The sequence below is a fragment of the Cryptomeria japonica genome, chromosome 10 (genome assembly GCF_030272615.1).
Source record: "Cryptomeria japonica chromosome 10, Sugi_1.0, whole genome shotgun sequence".
Taxonomy (NCBI): Eukaryota; Viridiplantae; Streptophyta; class Pinopsida; order Cupressales; family Cupressaceae; genus Cryptomeria; species Cryptomeria japonica.
In genome coordinates this window covers 11,194,632-11,209,833 of record NC_081414.1, presented here as the reverse complement: position 1 = coordinate 11,209,833, position 15,202 = coordinate 11,194,632, and the positions used below count along the sequence as shown (strand labels likewise).

General features: G+C 45.1%; 1 protein-coding gene across 1 annotated transcript in view; it reads right to left on the bottom strand.

Annotated features, from left to right (window-relative positions):
- Nucleotides 1-14,542, bottom strand: part of LOC131069373 (tubulin-folding cofactor A) — a 91,726-nt gene extending 77,184 nt beyond the window's left edge. The window contains exon 1 of the mRNA XM_058004745.1: nucleotides 14,205-14,542. The gene's annotated coding sequence lies outside the window, so the exon portion shown is untranslated. The remainder of the gene's footprint in view (nucleotides 1-14,204) is intronic.
- Nucleotides 14,543-15,202: the final 660 nt, after the last annotated feature.

The window sequence follows — 15,202 nt, the reverse complement described above, 5'->3', positions numbered from 1 at the left end:
CTACTGCATCAATATCCTTTATTCTCACCACTTTATCCCAATACAAATTAACATTGTAAAATGTAGAAAAAACAATTATTACCTCTTCATTCTTCTCAACTCTAAAATCTTCTTCTTTGTCCTTAATGTTTATCTTCTCACCTTCAACGACAAGTTTTGCTAACCCCTCTTCAGGTTCATCTATCAATTCTCCTTCTAACAATTTGTACATGTTCTTCATCTCTTCTTTCCACCAAAGTTTATTCTCCTCTTTTCTCACTTGCTTGTCCAACTTGGGGCCTTCTAACTTTATCATCTCATCTTCTATATGTGCCACAACTATTGCACTTATCTCCTCATTTTCATTCTTTTCTTTCATGCCTTCCAATGGACATGTCTCTGCTGCAAAATTAGTATCTTCTACTTCTTTGTCCATTCTAATTTCAATATTTTTAATTCTTCACAAAAAAGACCTGTTTGTTCTCCACTTCTTCCCAAAATTCTCCCCAAAATGGTATTATCACAGGTCTCCTCATGACCCAACTCATCCTTCTTTTCGAACTCATCTTCTTTAGATACTCAATCGTCCCTCTACAATTATAGGTCCTCCCCACAACAATCTGACTCCGCTTATCCTCTACCCAACAAACTGATTCCTAGAAGATACACTCCTTTCTCTCTGGTGCACCTTCTACCTAGCCTTAACCTCTGCTGAAGGATAACACACACTACAATTCTCTTTTACCTATACCCACTTATTTGAGGATGAATCTTATCTTCTCTACTTTGTCAAAATCTCTTCGACTCAACTCTCCCAACCAATCATCTGGCTCTAATACCAATTAGTGTAGACGAGATTGGTGTTTGCCCTCTCGGGTGAATACTTAAAGCATAAAGTACGTAATGTAGAACAATGCCATAGATATGAGACAAGTATCAGATATGTTATTCCATTCATAATTTGTGTGTTGCAAGTTACATTCTGAAGTATATAAAGATACCGAGGGGGTGCGAGTGCCAATCGTCGCACCGCAACTACCACCCCTCGGCTACCAACTAACAAACTCAATTACAACTTAATTAACTAGTCTTATTCCCGTATACAATAATGCGGCTAACATCATCCCCCCCAAAAAGAAAAGTCGTCTCCAGGCGACTTACAACAAAATGGAGAATACATGGAGCTCGCAAAAATCCAGAAGAAAAAAAACTAAGGAAGTGCAGAAGGCATCCCTGATGAAGAAGGTGTCGGTGGTGGTGTAGCAATGGACGCCAAGCGACTACAGAGCTCATACACCTGCTCCATCCTCCTCTTGAGATCCCGTTCCGCGACCATTTGCCGCTCCATAGCTGTCTTTACCATATAGGCTGCCTCGAGCACCTCCTTATCCTTCTTGTCCACACTTTCCAGGGCACTGACCAACCGAGTCTCCAACAGCTCCCTCGAGGCCCTCTCCTCTTCGAACTATATCAACAAGGCAGACTTCTCTGCTACTAAAGTGTCCATCGCTGTGGTTCTGTGCCATGGTAGCCTCTAGCTCTTGAAGCCTGGTAGCCAGCTCCTCCCGAGCAGTTACTGCTGCCACCCTCAAAGCCTCAACTGTGGTTGCCGTCTGTTGTGACCTCCGAAGCTCCAGATAACCTTCACAGAAGGCTTGCTCTACCTCTCTCACCAACGACTGCATCCGGGTCTCGCCAACCCCCTCAATGAGGCGCCAAGCCTCTAGCATCGCTAGGCTCTCCGTGGCCGGCCACCTGGCACACTCAAAACACCTCTCAAACTCAGCTCAGCATCCGGTGCGGGCAAAGGTCAACAACCCCTCCATCCACCCAACCATGGTCGCACCGGCTTGGAGCGTGGCAAATGACACAAGCCGCTGTGCTCCCAGAGTCATCTTGGTAATAAACTGCTCCAACTCTGCACCCTGTTGACTTCCCACAGGCACCCCCTCTGCTCTGTACGGACTGGTTACTACCACCGCAGGGGGTGAGGCAACCCTCTGAACCGCCCTGCTGCTTGGGGAACTCCCTTCCTCGAGATCAATGACATCCAAGGAATACATGGTCCGCCCTGGGGATAGAGTGGCCTCTCCCGGTGCCACGGGTGCCATCTGGTAACGGCTCAACCAGTTAGTGAGGTCATCATGAAGAGTGCTTGCTGCCATCATTGCCTCCTGCATATATCCGGGCAACCCAGGCACATCCTGTCCTGTCATATCCGACACATCATGCACCATGGAAGCCTCTGGCACATCGTGCACCATGGAAGTCTCTGCACTCGCCAAGGTCTCCACCCGTGGTGGTGTCATCGCTATCGTCACCCGAGGCTGCCCGAAGCTAGGAACTGGTACCGTGGTGACTACACTCACTGTCCCAAAGGACCGCGGCACCGCCAACTGACAAGTCTCCAGTAAGCGAGCTGGTGTAAAGTGGACCTGCACCTGTGATGCTGAAGTAGACCCTACTATACCTGCCGACTCCACTACCCCCTCTTCAGGCAACTGGTCGCCTCTTCTCCCTGTCAGTCGGAAGCTTCCTCCGCTTACCTAGGAGGTGTCTGCGGATTCCTCCCTACCACTTTCTACATCCTCAGCCTCGGACTCTTCTGTGTCGGACTCCATATCGGACATGGCAACCTTCTTTCTTTTTGTGCCCAAACGTGCCTCCGTGCCATGTGCCAAGACATCCAAGTGTGACCAATAGAATATGGGCGGCTGGTCTGGTGCAACATGCCCCTGTGGCTCCAATGGCTGTGAGCTCGGTGTGATCTGCGTGCGGACTGCATCAAGGAATAATCCGATGGCGTGATGCGGCATGTAGAACTTTTTGTATTGCAGCGTCATGAACTCGTCCATCCTATCCGCCAATAGTGACGCCCAATCGTATACCACTCCATTGTGCAACCCATTCATCAACACTATCTGTGCAATGGCTATGTCCGACGCACGGCTGGCACCTGTGAGGCGACTCTTTACCACCGACAACAGGCATCGCCATACTCCCTTGGCGAAAAATTGTTTCTTCACCCCCCGACTCTTTCCTGCACTCTTGAGGCTATCTTTTTCTCCCTGGGTAAGGTTATCGCGCAACATCAACTGCAGCAGTGTGGCACGATTTTCTGGGGATATTTTCTGTGAAGTGTCTATTTTTTTCCCTTTCACCCCCAGTATGCCAAATACCCTAGTGAACTCGCCTGCTGTGAATGACACTGTTATCCTCTGGTGTTGATAATCAAATACCAACTAGTGGCGATGTCTGTCATAGCTGCCAATCATGGCACGCAAAACCACCTCAAAGTCCTTTATCGAAAAAACTGGCATCTGGACGGCCCAGTGTACCTGTTCCTGGCGAAGGCTTTTCTTTATCAAATCATCTTGAGGTGTCTTTGCCCACCAGTTCCGACAGTCTATTCCATTCAAACCCTCGAACACAATATTATCTACTGTTATTTCATCTTTGTCCTTTGTCGCCAAGGGTTTGGGACGATGCTTCTTGCTTTTTTGACTGGTGCTCATACCGAGGCTACCTGCAATATGCACCCCAGATGGCAAAATCCGTTTCCCTGTGTCTGCACTGGTTTCTTTTTGCCCTACCTGCAACTTGTCTTCTAACGGCTGCAACCGTTTCCGCCAATCTACCTTGTTCCTGTTTATGTCCATTAGTCCCAGATTACTTCTTCAATTCTGCTTTTATAACCTTTTTTAAAAACAAAAACCCGTCTGCCGCTTTTCAAATAACCTTCCCCAGCGTACGGTGCTCCCTTGTGCGGCTGCTGCGGACTTGTGTGGCTGCTGCGGACTTGTGCGGCTTTGTACGGCTGTTGCGGACTTGTGCGGGTTGTGCGTGTGTCTGTGGGGGCTTGTGCGAGTTGTGCATGTGCGAGCTGCGGGCGTGTGCGGCTGTGCGTCGGTTTTTATTTTTTTGCTGCGTGGGGGTTTTCTTTTTGTGTGGTGTGCGGTGTGCGGCGACCACCGCACGGTGGCCCCATCGTCGGTGTGACCACCGCACGGTGGTTCCACCGTACGGTGGCCCCATGTGTTTGTTTTTTTTAATTTCGTACGGTACGGTCATCGTACGTTTTTTTTTTTTTATTTATTATAAATTTAGTCTATCAAGCATCCTGACTAGATGGTCCAAGCTCCCTCCGTTCGTGGTAAACTTTTAATTTCAACCCATTGACAGCATCTGGTATCTCTTCCCCGTCCAGCGTCCACAACTTAATTGCCCCGTTGGTATTGACCTTGCGTACCTTGAAGGGCCCTAGCCAACGCACTTTGAATTTCCCAAGTTTGATTTCGTTCCTTCCGTTGAATTTCAACACCAACTGCCCAGGAGTAAACTTCATTCGCCGGAGATGCTTGTCATGCCAAACCTTCCGTCTTTGCTGGGTTGTCTCTGTCGCCCACTGAGCCATCATCCTTTGTTCATCCAATTTGTTCAAAGCGTACAGTCTCTCTCTCAGGCTCTCCATGTTGCCAAGTCGATTATCGATGGCGATCCGGAGACTTGGCACCATGAATTCAACTGGCACCACGGCTTCTTGTCCATACATTAGCTGGAAGGGAGTTTGTCCAGTAGTTACCTTGTAAGTTGTTCGGTATGCCCAAAGTACTGACGGTAGGCGCTCCTCCCAGTCATCCTTCTCCACTCCGCAAGACTTATAAATCACTGACATGATTATTTTATTGGTCGCCTCGGCCTACCCGTTCGCCCACGGATAGTAGGGGCTTGATAAGGAGTGGAAAATTTTGAACTCCGTTGTTAGGAATCGGATTATGTGATTTACAAAATGTCCTCCTCTGTCACTCGTCAGTTGGATTGGAATCCCATACCGCGTAATGATGTGTTCATAAATGAATTTTGCTGTATTGACCGTCGAATTGTCCGGTAAGGCCCGTGCCTCCACCCACTTGGTCAAGTATTCTGTTGCCACTACAATATATCTGCATCGTCGAGCTCTACTTGGTTTTAATGGTCCGATGAAATCCAATCCCCATCTCTCAAACAGTTCCTAGGCATTCAATGGGTTGAGGGGCCTAAAATCCCTCTTTAATGGTCGTCCGACCCGTTGGCATGTATCACAGCTTGTCACCCACTCTCTAGCGTCATTATGTAGTGTCAGCCACCACAGTCCTGCCAACAGAACTTTCCTCGCCGTGGTGTCGGGCCCCATGTGTCCACCTGCGAGCCCTTCATGTGCTTCCCTTAGGATGCCTGAATTTCCTCTTCTAGGACACATCGCCGTAGGATCTGATCGGGTCCCATTTTATACAAGAGGCCATTAATGAGTTGGAATGTCCTGCTCCTCAGTACCAGTTTCCTTCTTTCTCCTGGTGGCATCTCCCTCGAAAACCGTGATGTCGACAAGTATTCCCCCACGTTTGCATACCAGGCGGGGAGAACCGCGATGTGAAATAAGTGAGCGTCTGGAAAATCTTCATTCACTCCTTCGGCTGGTTCTCCTGACTGGATTCTCGACAGCTGGTCAGCTATCACATGGCTTTTCCTAGGTCTTACGATAATGTTAAATGTAAATTCCTGCAGCAATAGCAGCCATCGGCTAATTCGTCCTTGGATAATTGGCTTGTTTACCAGGTACATTAACGCCTGGTGGTCCACATAAAATGTGAACGGGGTGGCCAGCAAGTAATGTCGAAATTTCTGGACAGAGTACACCATCCCAAGGGCTTCCCTTTCTGTGCTACTATAATTTTTCTCTGCCTTCGACAGGAGTCTGCTTGCAAAGCAGACCGGGTGATCTAGCTCGTGGTTGCCAACATGCGCCAGTGTGGCCCCTATGGCAAAATTGGATGCGTCAACGTGTACGTGGAACTCTTTGTCCCAATCAGGATATGTTAGGATTGGCGCACCCACCAACCGTGACTTCAGTTCTTGGAAGGCCTCCTCCTGAGTCGTCCCCCATGTATACCGTTCACCTTTCCTTGTCAGCTTGTCCAGAGGGCAGGATACTCGAGCAAAATTTTTGATAAATCATCTGTAATACCCTATGTGTCCTAGGAAGGATTTGACTCCCGTGACATCTGTCGGTGCCTCCATTTCCACTATCACCCGAATCTTGTCTGGGTCAGTCTTGAGTCCAGCCTTACACACTATGTGTCCTAACAGCTTCCCTTGAGGCACCATGAATCTACATTTTTGGGGGTTGAGTGCTAGGCGAGCTCGCCTGCATCTCTCCATGCATTCGCCAAGTGCGGCCAGATGTGTATCTTGGTTACTGTAGATGGACCAGTCGTCAAGGAATGCCCTGAAGTTCCCTACTGACATCTTTTCAAATATGTGAAGGATTATCCGTTGAAATGTCGCTGGAGCGTTGCATAATCTGAACGGCATTCGATTATACACGTACACGCCATCCTCCACTATGAAGGTGGTTTTTAATTTGTCTTCTTCGGCGATGGATATCTGGTTATACCCAGAAAATCCATCCATGAATGAATAAATTTCATGACTGGCCACTTCTTCCAAGATGCTATGCGTAAATGGTACTGGAAACGGGTCTTTTATGGTGACCGCGTTAAGGCATCTGAAATCCACGCAGATTCGGATCTGGTTTGCCTCCTTTTTAAGGGATATCACTATGGGCGACACCCACTCACTGGTCTGCACTTTAAAAATAATCCCGGCTTCGAGCATACGTTCAATTTCATCATTCACTCTCGCCGCATAGTTTTTATTCATTCTGTATGGCCTCTTTCGTACAGGTACGGCCCCAGGTACAAGTGAAATTTGGTGTACGCACAGTTCTGGCGGCACCCCTTTGAGGTCCTTATACGTCCAAGCAAATACATCCTTGTATTCCATGAATATTTTAAACGCGGCGGCTTTCAAGATTGGATTCCAGTCGTCGCCAACCAGGATGTTCCTTGGCTCTGCTTCCGTGCCGAGGTTTGTAGGTTTTACGGACTCTTCGTACCGAATTGGTTTCGTCATGTCAAACCTGTGCACTGGTACTTCGTTGACCGGGGCATCCCCTTCGATGTATTCCCCGTACGCTGGCAGAAATTCGTTCTCATCCGATTCCTCATCAACCTGCAACATGTTGCACCCATACAGCAGCTCGTAGTCCTCCATTTGCCAGTGGAAGAGCCCATTAAGGGAATCGGTCTCGTCCTCGAAACATCCTTGGATTCCCAGGATGCCTTCCTCGTTCGGTTCCCTTCCGTACTTTCCTCCGTCAACTCCGCCCTCGCCGTCTGATTCTGACTCTGACGTGAGTTCTTCACTCACAAGTTGTGTTTTCAGGTCGATAATAAATTTTCTCCCGGCTTTCTCCATTGACGGTGTGTTACGCTTCCAATTGTGATTCACTCTGGCTGCCACCAACAACCCTCTACCCAGAATGGCGTCGTATCCTTTCTTGGCGAGTGGAATCACCACGAAGTCGAGGACAAATGGTTGTGTCCCGATGATCACTTGTTGCGCCATGAGCATTCCAAGGGGTTTGATACCATGTTGATCCGCTCCCAGTAAGTTGAAGGTTGACAGCCATAGTGTCGGCTTGCCAAGCTGCTTCCAGGTTTCTTCCGGAAGCACATTCACTCCCGACCCACCGTCGACAATAGTGTCAGTCAAAATGGTGCCAAGTATTCCCATTTCTACCACCGTCGGGTGCCGGCCACTGTATAGTGTCAAGACCAATGGGTCTGTAGGTGTTCTGCCGGAAACATCCGTATTCCGGGTCGCCTGACTGTGCGGAGTTACTTGCACCGTACGTAGGAGTGTCGTACGTAATTGCGGCATCGTTTCCAAGAGGTCCTTCATCTTCACGGGTACTTCAATCTGCAGCATTTGCTTCAGGATATTTTCCTCCGCCTCAGAGCGGGAAGTACTTACCGCTTCCTGGGTGCTCCCTTGTGCCAACATTTCCTTCGCCACCTCAGCCTTGGCCTCCAGTGCCCGTTGCTTCTCCGTGCAAGGGTCTGGGTATGTGGCCTTCTTTGCCTGTGACCGTGTGATTGCCAATACCCGTTCCTCCGTCCTATCAATGTTAAGCAAGTTCACTCCTGACTTTGGGCAAGTTCCATCATCGTGGTCTCCAGGCCCACACCATTTACATAGTTTTTGTGGAGTTTCTTCTGAGGTGCATTCCCTGGCAAAGTGGCCCCATTGATTGCAGGCTCGGCACTGGATCATTGGCCGTCCCTTTGCATCATATTGGATCCGGCTCTTCTTATTATTGGTTTTCCCCCCTCGCCGGTTGTTCCGGTATCTGCCAGATGATGCACTATTGTTGGCGGTTTGCGAAGTTCCGACGGCCGGCTGCTCTTGCGTGAAGAGAACTTGTTGGCTCCTAGTTTTCATATTGTAGGGACATTCCTTTGTCAAATGTCCCGCAATCTGACAAATGTCGCAAAAAGCCTTCTTGGGGCAGGACCCCTTGGTGTGTCCGTCACTCCTATAGTCGGTACACCACACGTCGTTTTCTTCAGTCTTACTTGTACTCCCCTTCATGGCTTTGAATTCTTTCAGCATTCGTTCCATGTCCTTTTGGAGAGCGTGCACCTTTTTACTCGATTCGCCACTGCTATTGCTTTCCCCGTCAGAGTCTTCATCATCGTCAGATGAATATTTATTACTTTTCTTCTTCTTTGATGTTTTGTACTCGCTCTCTAGGTCCATCGCCCTATAATAGGCATCGTCATATGACGTCGGGGGTACAATTTTCATCTTTTTTCGTAGGGAGGATTTCAATCTTTCAACGAACCATCGTTTCTTCAATCCCTCTGTTGGTTGGCTTTCCATTTTACCCAGCAATTCCTTCAACCTCCTACTGTATGCCCGTACTGTCTCCTTGGTACCTTGTTTGGTACTGTATATCTCCGTTACAATTTCATTGTCATCATGGAGCAACCGAAACTCCTCTGTGAATTCCTTCTGTAGATTGGCCCACGTGGCCACTTTTTGCTTGTCCACATCGGAGTACCAATCTATGGCAACTCCACGTAACGTGGCTGGGAACTGCTGTACCCAGTCATCCTGGTTTGTCACTCCGTTGGCGAACCAAATGGTTTCACATGTACGGCAGTGCCGTAAGGGGTCTTCCTTGCCATCCCCTGTGAACTTTGGCAATTTTTGTTTACTCGCCATCCCGGGTCGTCTTCTTGGGGGTGGTTGTGGCCCTGCGCTGCTTCCTCTGGTGGCGCCGGTGGCGTGTCCTACGTGGGCGATTGGAGGTACGATGTTTTGCCTGTCATGTGTGGCACCTAAACCAGTACGGTTGCCCTTCCCTTCGCTCTCACCCGCGCCCACTCCTGGTTCCCGTTGGTGATCTTCACTCCGTGGTGTAAGGGATAAGTTTCTAAACTGATCCCGAGTCTCCTCGACTAGATTTCGCTGTAACCTTGTTTCTTCAAGAAACTCTTCGTGGCTCCGCATCCTACGATGCTCTGGCAACATGTAGAAATTTCCGTCGGCTTCTGCACCCTTCGTGACACCTCCTTGGTTCCCCTCGGGCCACCCTTCGGCAGGTCGTCCTTCGGCAAGTTGCCTCAGCCTCCATCTACGTTCTACTTGCTGCTCCAGAATCAAGGCCCTCTGCGCGGCCTCCCACTCGTCCGTTTCTGCTTTTTTATTTCTATCTTTATTCAATAGGTTTGGCATTAATTGTCGCACATTTCCATAACTCACAATACATAAATCAAAACACGTCTTTATTAATTCATTTGCTCAAATACAACTCATGTCAATGACACTTTTATTTGAATATAAAAAGTTCAAGGTTCAATTCCCTCCTGGCCTGGCGCCATCCCGTTTCATTTCCCGTTGGCTGTTTTCTTCGTAGTCGCTCTTCCTAGGCAATCTCCACCAGGCGAGCTTGTTGTGCCAGCAATGCCTATGCAAGCAACCGGGGGAGGTGGTTCATCAACCGGTTTACTGTCAGGCTAACCTCCAGAGCTGTCCACACGGCACTTGGTGGGATTTCTGCCTCGCCGCCTCTCGTCGGACGTAGGTCTGGATGGCTACCTGGAGCAGAATTGAAAATTCTCTCGTTGCCGTGTCTTCTCCTGCGTAAAGTTCTGTTCGCGCGTCGTCGGCCTCTGGGTTTATTTCACCAACGGGTAGGCCCATCGTGTCTGTGTGCCATCCGTGTCTTCCGTTCTCGAGTACGTCTAGGCAACGGCGCCAAATGTTTGCCCTCTCGGGTGAATACTTAAAGCATAAAGTACGTAATGCAGAACAATGCCATAGATATCAGACAAGTATCAGATATGTTATTCCATTCATAATTCGTGTGTTGCAAGTTACATTCTGAAGTATATAAAGATACCGAGGGGGTGCGAGTGCCAACCGTCGCACCACAACTACCACCCCTCGGCTGCCAACTAACAAACTCAATTACAACTTAATTAACTAGTCTTATTCCCGTATACAATAATGCGGCTAACAATTGGGAATACGCCCAAATGCCCCAATGAATTTGAACCAATTTATATTAAATTCAATACAACTGAAAGCTCACTGCAATATACCAAAAGGTACCCAAAAACTTACAATTTGTTTATTAATAATGAATTCATTTTACATGGGGTTGACCCTACAGCACGATGGTTGTCACAGGCCCTATTGATAGGGCGGTCCCATGTTCGATTCTCATCCCCTATTGAGTTTGTTGGATGCAGGTTTGGAGGCGGCGCGAGATAGTGCGTTGGATGCTCGTTGGTGCCACGGTGGTGTTGTGGCAAGTTGCACGGTGGATAGATCAACATCCGGAGGTCTCACGTGGCTGTAGGCAAAGGAGGCAAGGTAATGTAGCCAGAGGTGATGGGTAGCGGTGAAGATGGCAGAGGTGCGGTTGGTGGTGTGGAGGGACATGAAGTGAATGATGGTGCAAAGAGATAAGGAGTAGGGAGGAAGGTTAAGAAGTGAAGAAGACGGAGGATGGCCAGTGGAAGTAAGCATAGGGAGAAGAGTGCGGAGGACGGGTGGAGGAGACGTGGTGAGGAAGGAGAGAATGGTAGAGGCTAGAGATGGGTGACAGAGGAGGGGAGGCAAGAGACATAATAGTGGAGATGGGGTGATGAAAGTGTTAGTTTAAAAAACGAGCAGAGAAAACACATAATAATGAACAGAACACAGCAGAAAGAATAATAGACACAACAAAGAACTCAAGACACAAGATTAACGTGGTTCACCACTAAGTGGCTACGTCCACCAGAAACGAGAATTCTTATTAACTCATATCCAATTACACAGTACATCATGTATGGGATACACACAGCCATTTATGTAAACATATCAAATATGAAATGAAGAGTCTTCTGGGGAAGACAAACAGCCATGTGACTGTTGGGCTTTATATACCCAACAATCTCCCCCGTGAAGTCCAACTGGCACAGCCTGTAACATTCCCTGCATCTCCATTCCGAGGCTCATACTACAACCAGCTCTTGAGAAGATTTTAATATCGCCAAACTCTGTTCATGAACAGTGCGAATTAATCTTTTCCAAGTCAGATCAGAGTTAAAAACATATTCTCTAACTACTTCATCTGGTAATCCATAATCAGGAACACTACTATCTGTTGATGCATAATACATTCCTCCATCAAAGTCTCTTGCTCTTGTGCTCCCCCATAATAGAATATCTAGATCACCATTATCAGATTTTAATACCCGAATATAAAACTCTCGTACAGGTGTGAATAGCCTACAAACGTCACTCCCAATTCTCACGATTGCCTCACTGAATGAATTTGTTGTATTTTGTGCAGAAACTTGTGCAGTGCCTACAATCAATGCATTCCACTCTGCCTCCACTACTGCAATCTGCAACAATAAATCATCACTTTTGCAATCTGCTTGTTCTTCTTCAGGTTCATCCTCATTCGCTAGATTCGAGACTACATCCTCCTCACCCCGGGAGGCATCCTCCTCATCTTGGAAGGGAAACAAACCAGTCTCTTCTTCAAACAGCGAATACAACAAACCCTCTTCTTCTTCAGCCAAAGTCTCCTCCTTTTTCCAGCCATCCCACCAATGACATTTGGTTTCAACCTCCACTTGGACATCACTCTCTACCAAGTCTAGACTGCCAAGAAATTTTTCGATGACTGATTCGGCCTCATCATCTGAAACTTCAGCCTGTTTATTGATAACATAAAAGCACCCAACTCCAGGATCAACTATCCAATCAGATCCCATCTCTGCTCAAGCCAACCGTGGCTCTAATACCAATTGTTAGTTTAAAAAACGAGCAGAGAAAACACATAATAATGAACAGAAAACAGCAGAAAGAATAATAGACACAACAAAGAACTCAAGACACAAGATTAACGTGGTTCACCACTAAGTGGCTACGTCCACCAGAAACGAGAATTCTTATTAACTAATATCCAATTACACAGTACATCATGTATGGGCTGCACACAGCCATTTATATAAACATATCAAATATGAAATGAAGAGTCTTCTGGGGAAGACAAACAACCATGTGACTGTTGGGCTTCATATACCCAACAGAAAGAAAGAAAGGCAAGAGACAAAGACGGGATGATGGAGGAGATAGGAGACAGAGTGGAGACAAGGTGACAGAGAAGAGGAGATAAAGAGACAGGAATTGTTAATGTCTCGATATGAATTTGGGGTGGGGTCTTCTATTGTGGCTCCATTAGTTCAAAGCTTCAGTCAAAAGTGATTATGATTAAAAAATATGAATTCATTTTACATACATTCAATAGAAATTCTCAAGATCTGTTTTCGCAATCGCAATACCCAATTGAACACAATTAAAAATGAAACAACACAAATACAAATTATTCAATTTCAAAACTTGAATTCAAAAAATACATCCAAAGATAACTTTATTCTTCAAAGATGAATCCTCTGTTCTCTGTTTTGAGACTGCACTCTTTACTCATAATACTCTTCCTTTATTCTTACACACTTTTCCTGTTTTCATTCTCGCTCTCATATCTTTGTATTAATTTGCATTGTTTTGGTTTGCACACACTAATTCTCTATTTCTTCCTTCCACATGGAAATTATCTTCCTCTATTGCGCAACTATGGGTCTTTTTTTTTCGTTTCAAACTGTAATTAATTTCTTCCTCTCCACACTAGTTGCCACAAACTCGAACACAACTTATACTTCCTTAACAATTTTCCATGCTACGAACTGACTTCCCTTTCCTACGCAGCAGCCTTCTTCTAATCTTTTATGCACTTAGAAATCTGCCAGGCTCTAGTATGCGCTACCTCTGTTTCAATGCAGCCCTCCCTAAATTCTTTTCACTTCAAAATTAATTTATTTAAAATCTGTAACTGAAAATTTTAATCTTCCAGCTATACAACTGTGCCTCTTCCATTCCTTCTTACTAAGCCCTTTCATCTTCTTGCTGCAGACCCCGAACTTTATTATATGTTATTTGTAAATTTTAATCTTTTGCTTGTCTATTAAACTCCTTGCAGCCCTTCATTCTCCCTTCTCAACTATTAGTATGGCAGACATTTTTAATTTCCATTCGCTTTATCTCTTTATTTTCACCTCTCACAATGACATTTCACTTTCAGCTGGATTCTCTTGCATAAGTCCAATTGAGAATTAGTTCTCATCATTTCAAGTGTGAATCACGTACATGGACAATACTTAAAAAGAATGGGAAAAGAGATAATGTCTATTTTATAACATGAGAGTGGTATAGACAGAATGACATTTTGTCATGGAGTGTCCAATGTATAGTGACATTCGGAATAGTTAAGAGGACATTTTTAAAATGGATAATTTAAACACTTTGTTTGAGGAAATAAAGCTAGACAAAATAGCAAACTTATTGATCAAAATCCACTGTTGAAGGATAGATCTAAAGAATAAATTCCAAATTGTTTAAGACTTTAGTGCCCCGTTCTAAAAATGTGCGCTATTCTTGAATCCCATATACTGCTTTGGCCTCATTATTAAAATCTTTCATTTCATGTCATTTCAACATACACCACTTCATAACCTCAACCTAAATTAATATGTCTAATTTCCTCACTCCATTCATTTAAACTGAGTATTATCACTTTCTAGGTTCACTTCAATAAAGCATTAAAGCCCCGCTAATATTTAGACCTTTTTTAATCGTCTTAAACATACACAATATCGAATGTTGCAGGTATATTTATATGCCGTTTTATGCTTTTACTTCCCTTGGTCCTGTGTACTAAAATACTTCAGCTAACAAAGACTAGATTTCACCAATAAAGTATACTAGGGTTTACAAAATACCTGAAATCCCCGCTAACTGAACTAATGTGTTATGTCCGAGTAAACCTGTCGGAGGGCAACTTATCGATTGAAAACTGAACATGTTTCCTGAATTTGAATGGCGCGGTGGAGTGAATAATTTACAATATTTATTTGACTTTCGCTGGCTCATAAAATGTTATTTTGGGGTGGAAATTGTGGTTAAAGGGAAATTTCTGAATGAGAAGAAAGATAGAGGGCAAAACAGAGCAGATAAATTTAGTTTTTTTTTAATTAAATCGGATTTTTTTCCAAATTCATTGCAGTTTCTCTCTTTAAGGGCAAGGTCTCATGGAGGGGCACTTCCTAAAAAAATTCAGTGAGTGCTGTTCAGATTTTTTAGGAATATTTTAAAGCTGGTAGTTCGTAGTGAGATTAGCTTAAAAGTTTAACCTCCTAAATTTAGAGAAGCTTGTTGATCTCATGAAAAATGCAAATAAAAAATTAATAAATGAACACAATTTTCTTTCTATTTCTTTTCTAGCAGAAATTTAAAATAGTAGCTAATTAACAAGTAGTAGACAAAATCTCCAAGCTAGTGGGGCAATTTAGCCCCACCCCAATTGCACCTCTAAATTATAGGGGCTGCTATTTTTCAAGAAAAGATTTGAAATTATCTTATAGCATTAATTTGTTTTATTCATGAGACTTCCTACTCCATGAAAATAGATCCCGAAGTCCCCCTCATAGGGCCTTACCCTAATTACCTCTTTCTTCCTCCAATTTTTTTTCCTAATTCAGCAATGACTCCTAAAAGGTAAATGAATGTATATTTTATTTGAATGGTTGATTTGATATTTTATTTAAATGGTTGATTTCATTATGTGGTAATTGTTGTGGCTTGGAATTTGACACTAACCCCCACTTCTCACAAGAAATGATTTGTTCATTCGAATGTCTTTTATTTGATGTATTAAGAAAAATATAAATTATTTGAAGAATTTTATTTAAAAAGTTTTATATCTAGATATTTTTTACAA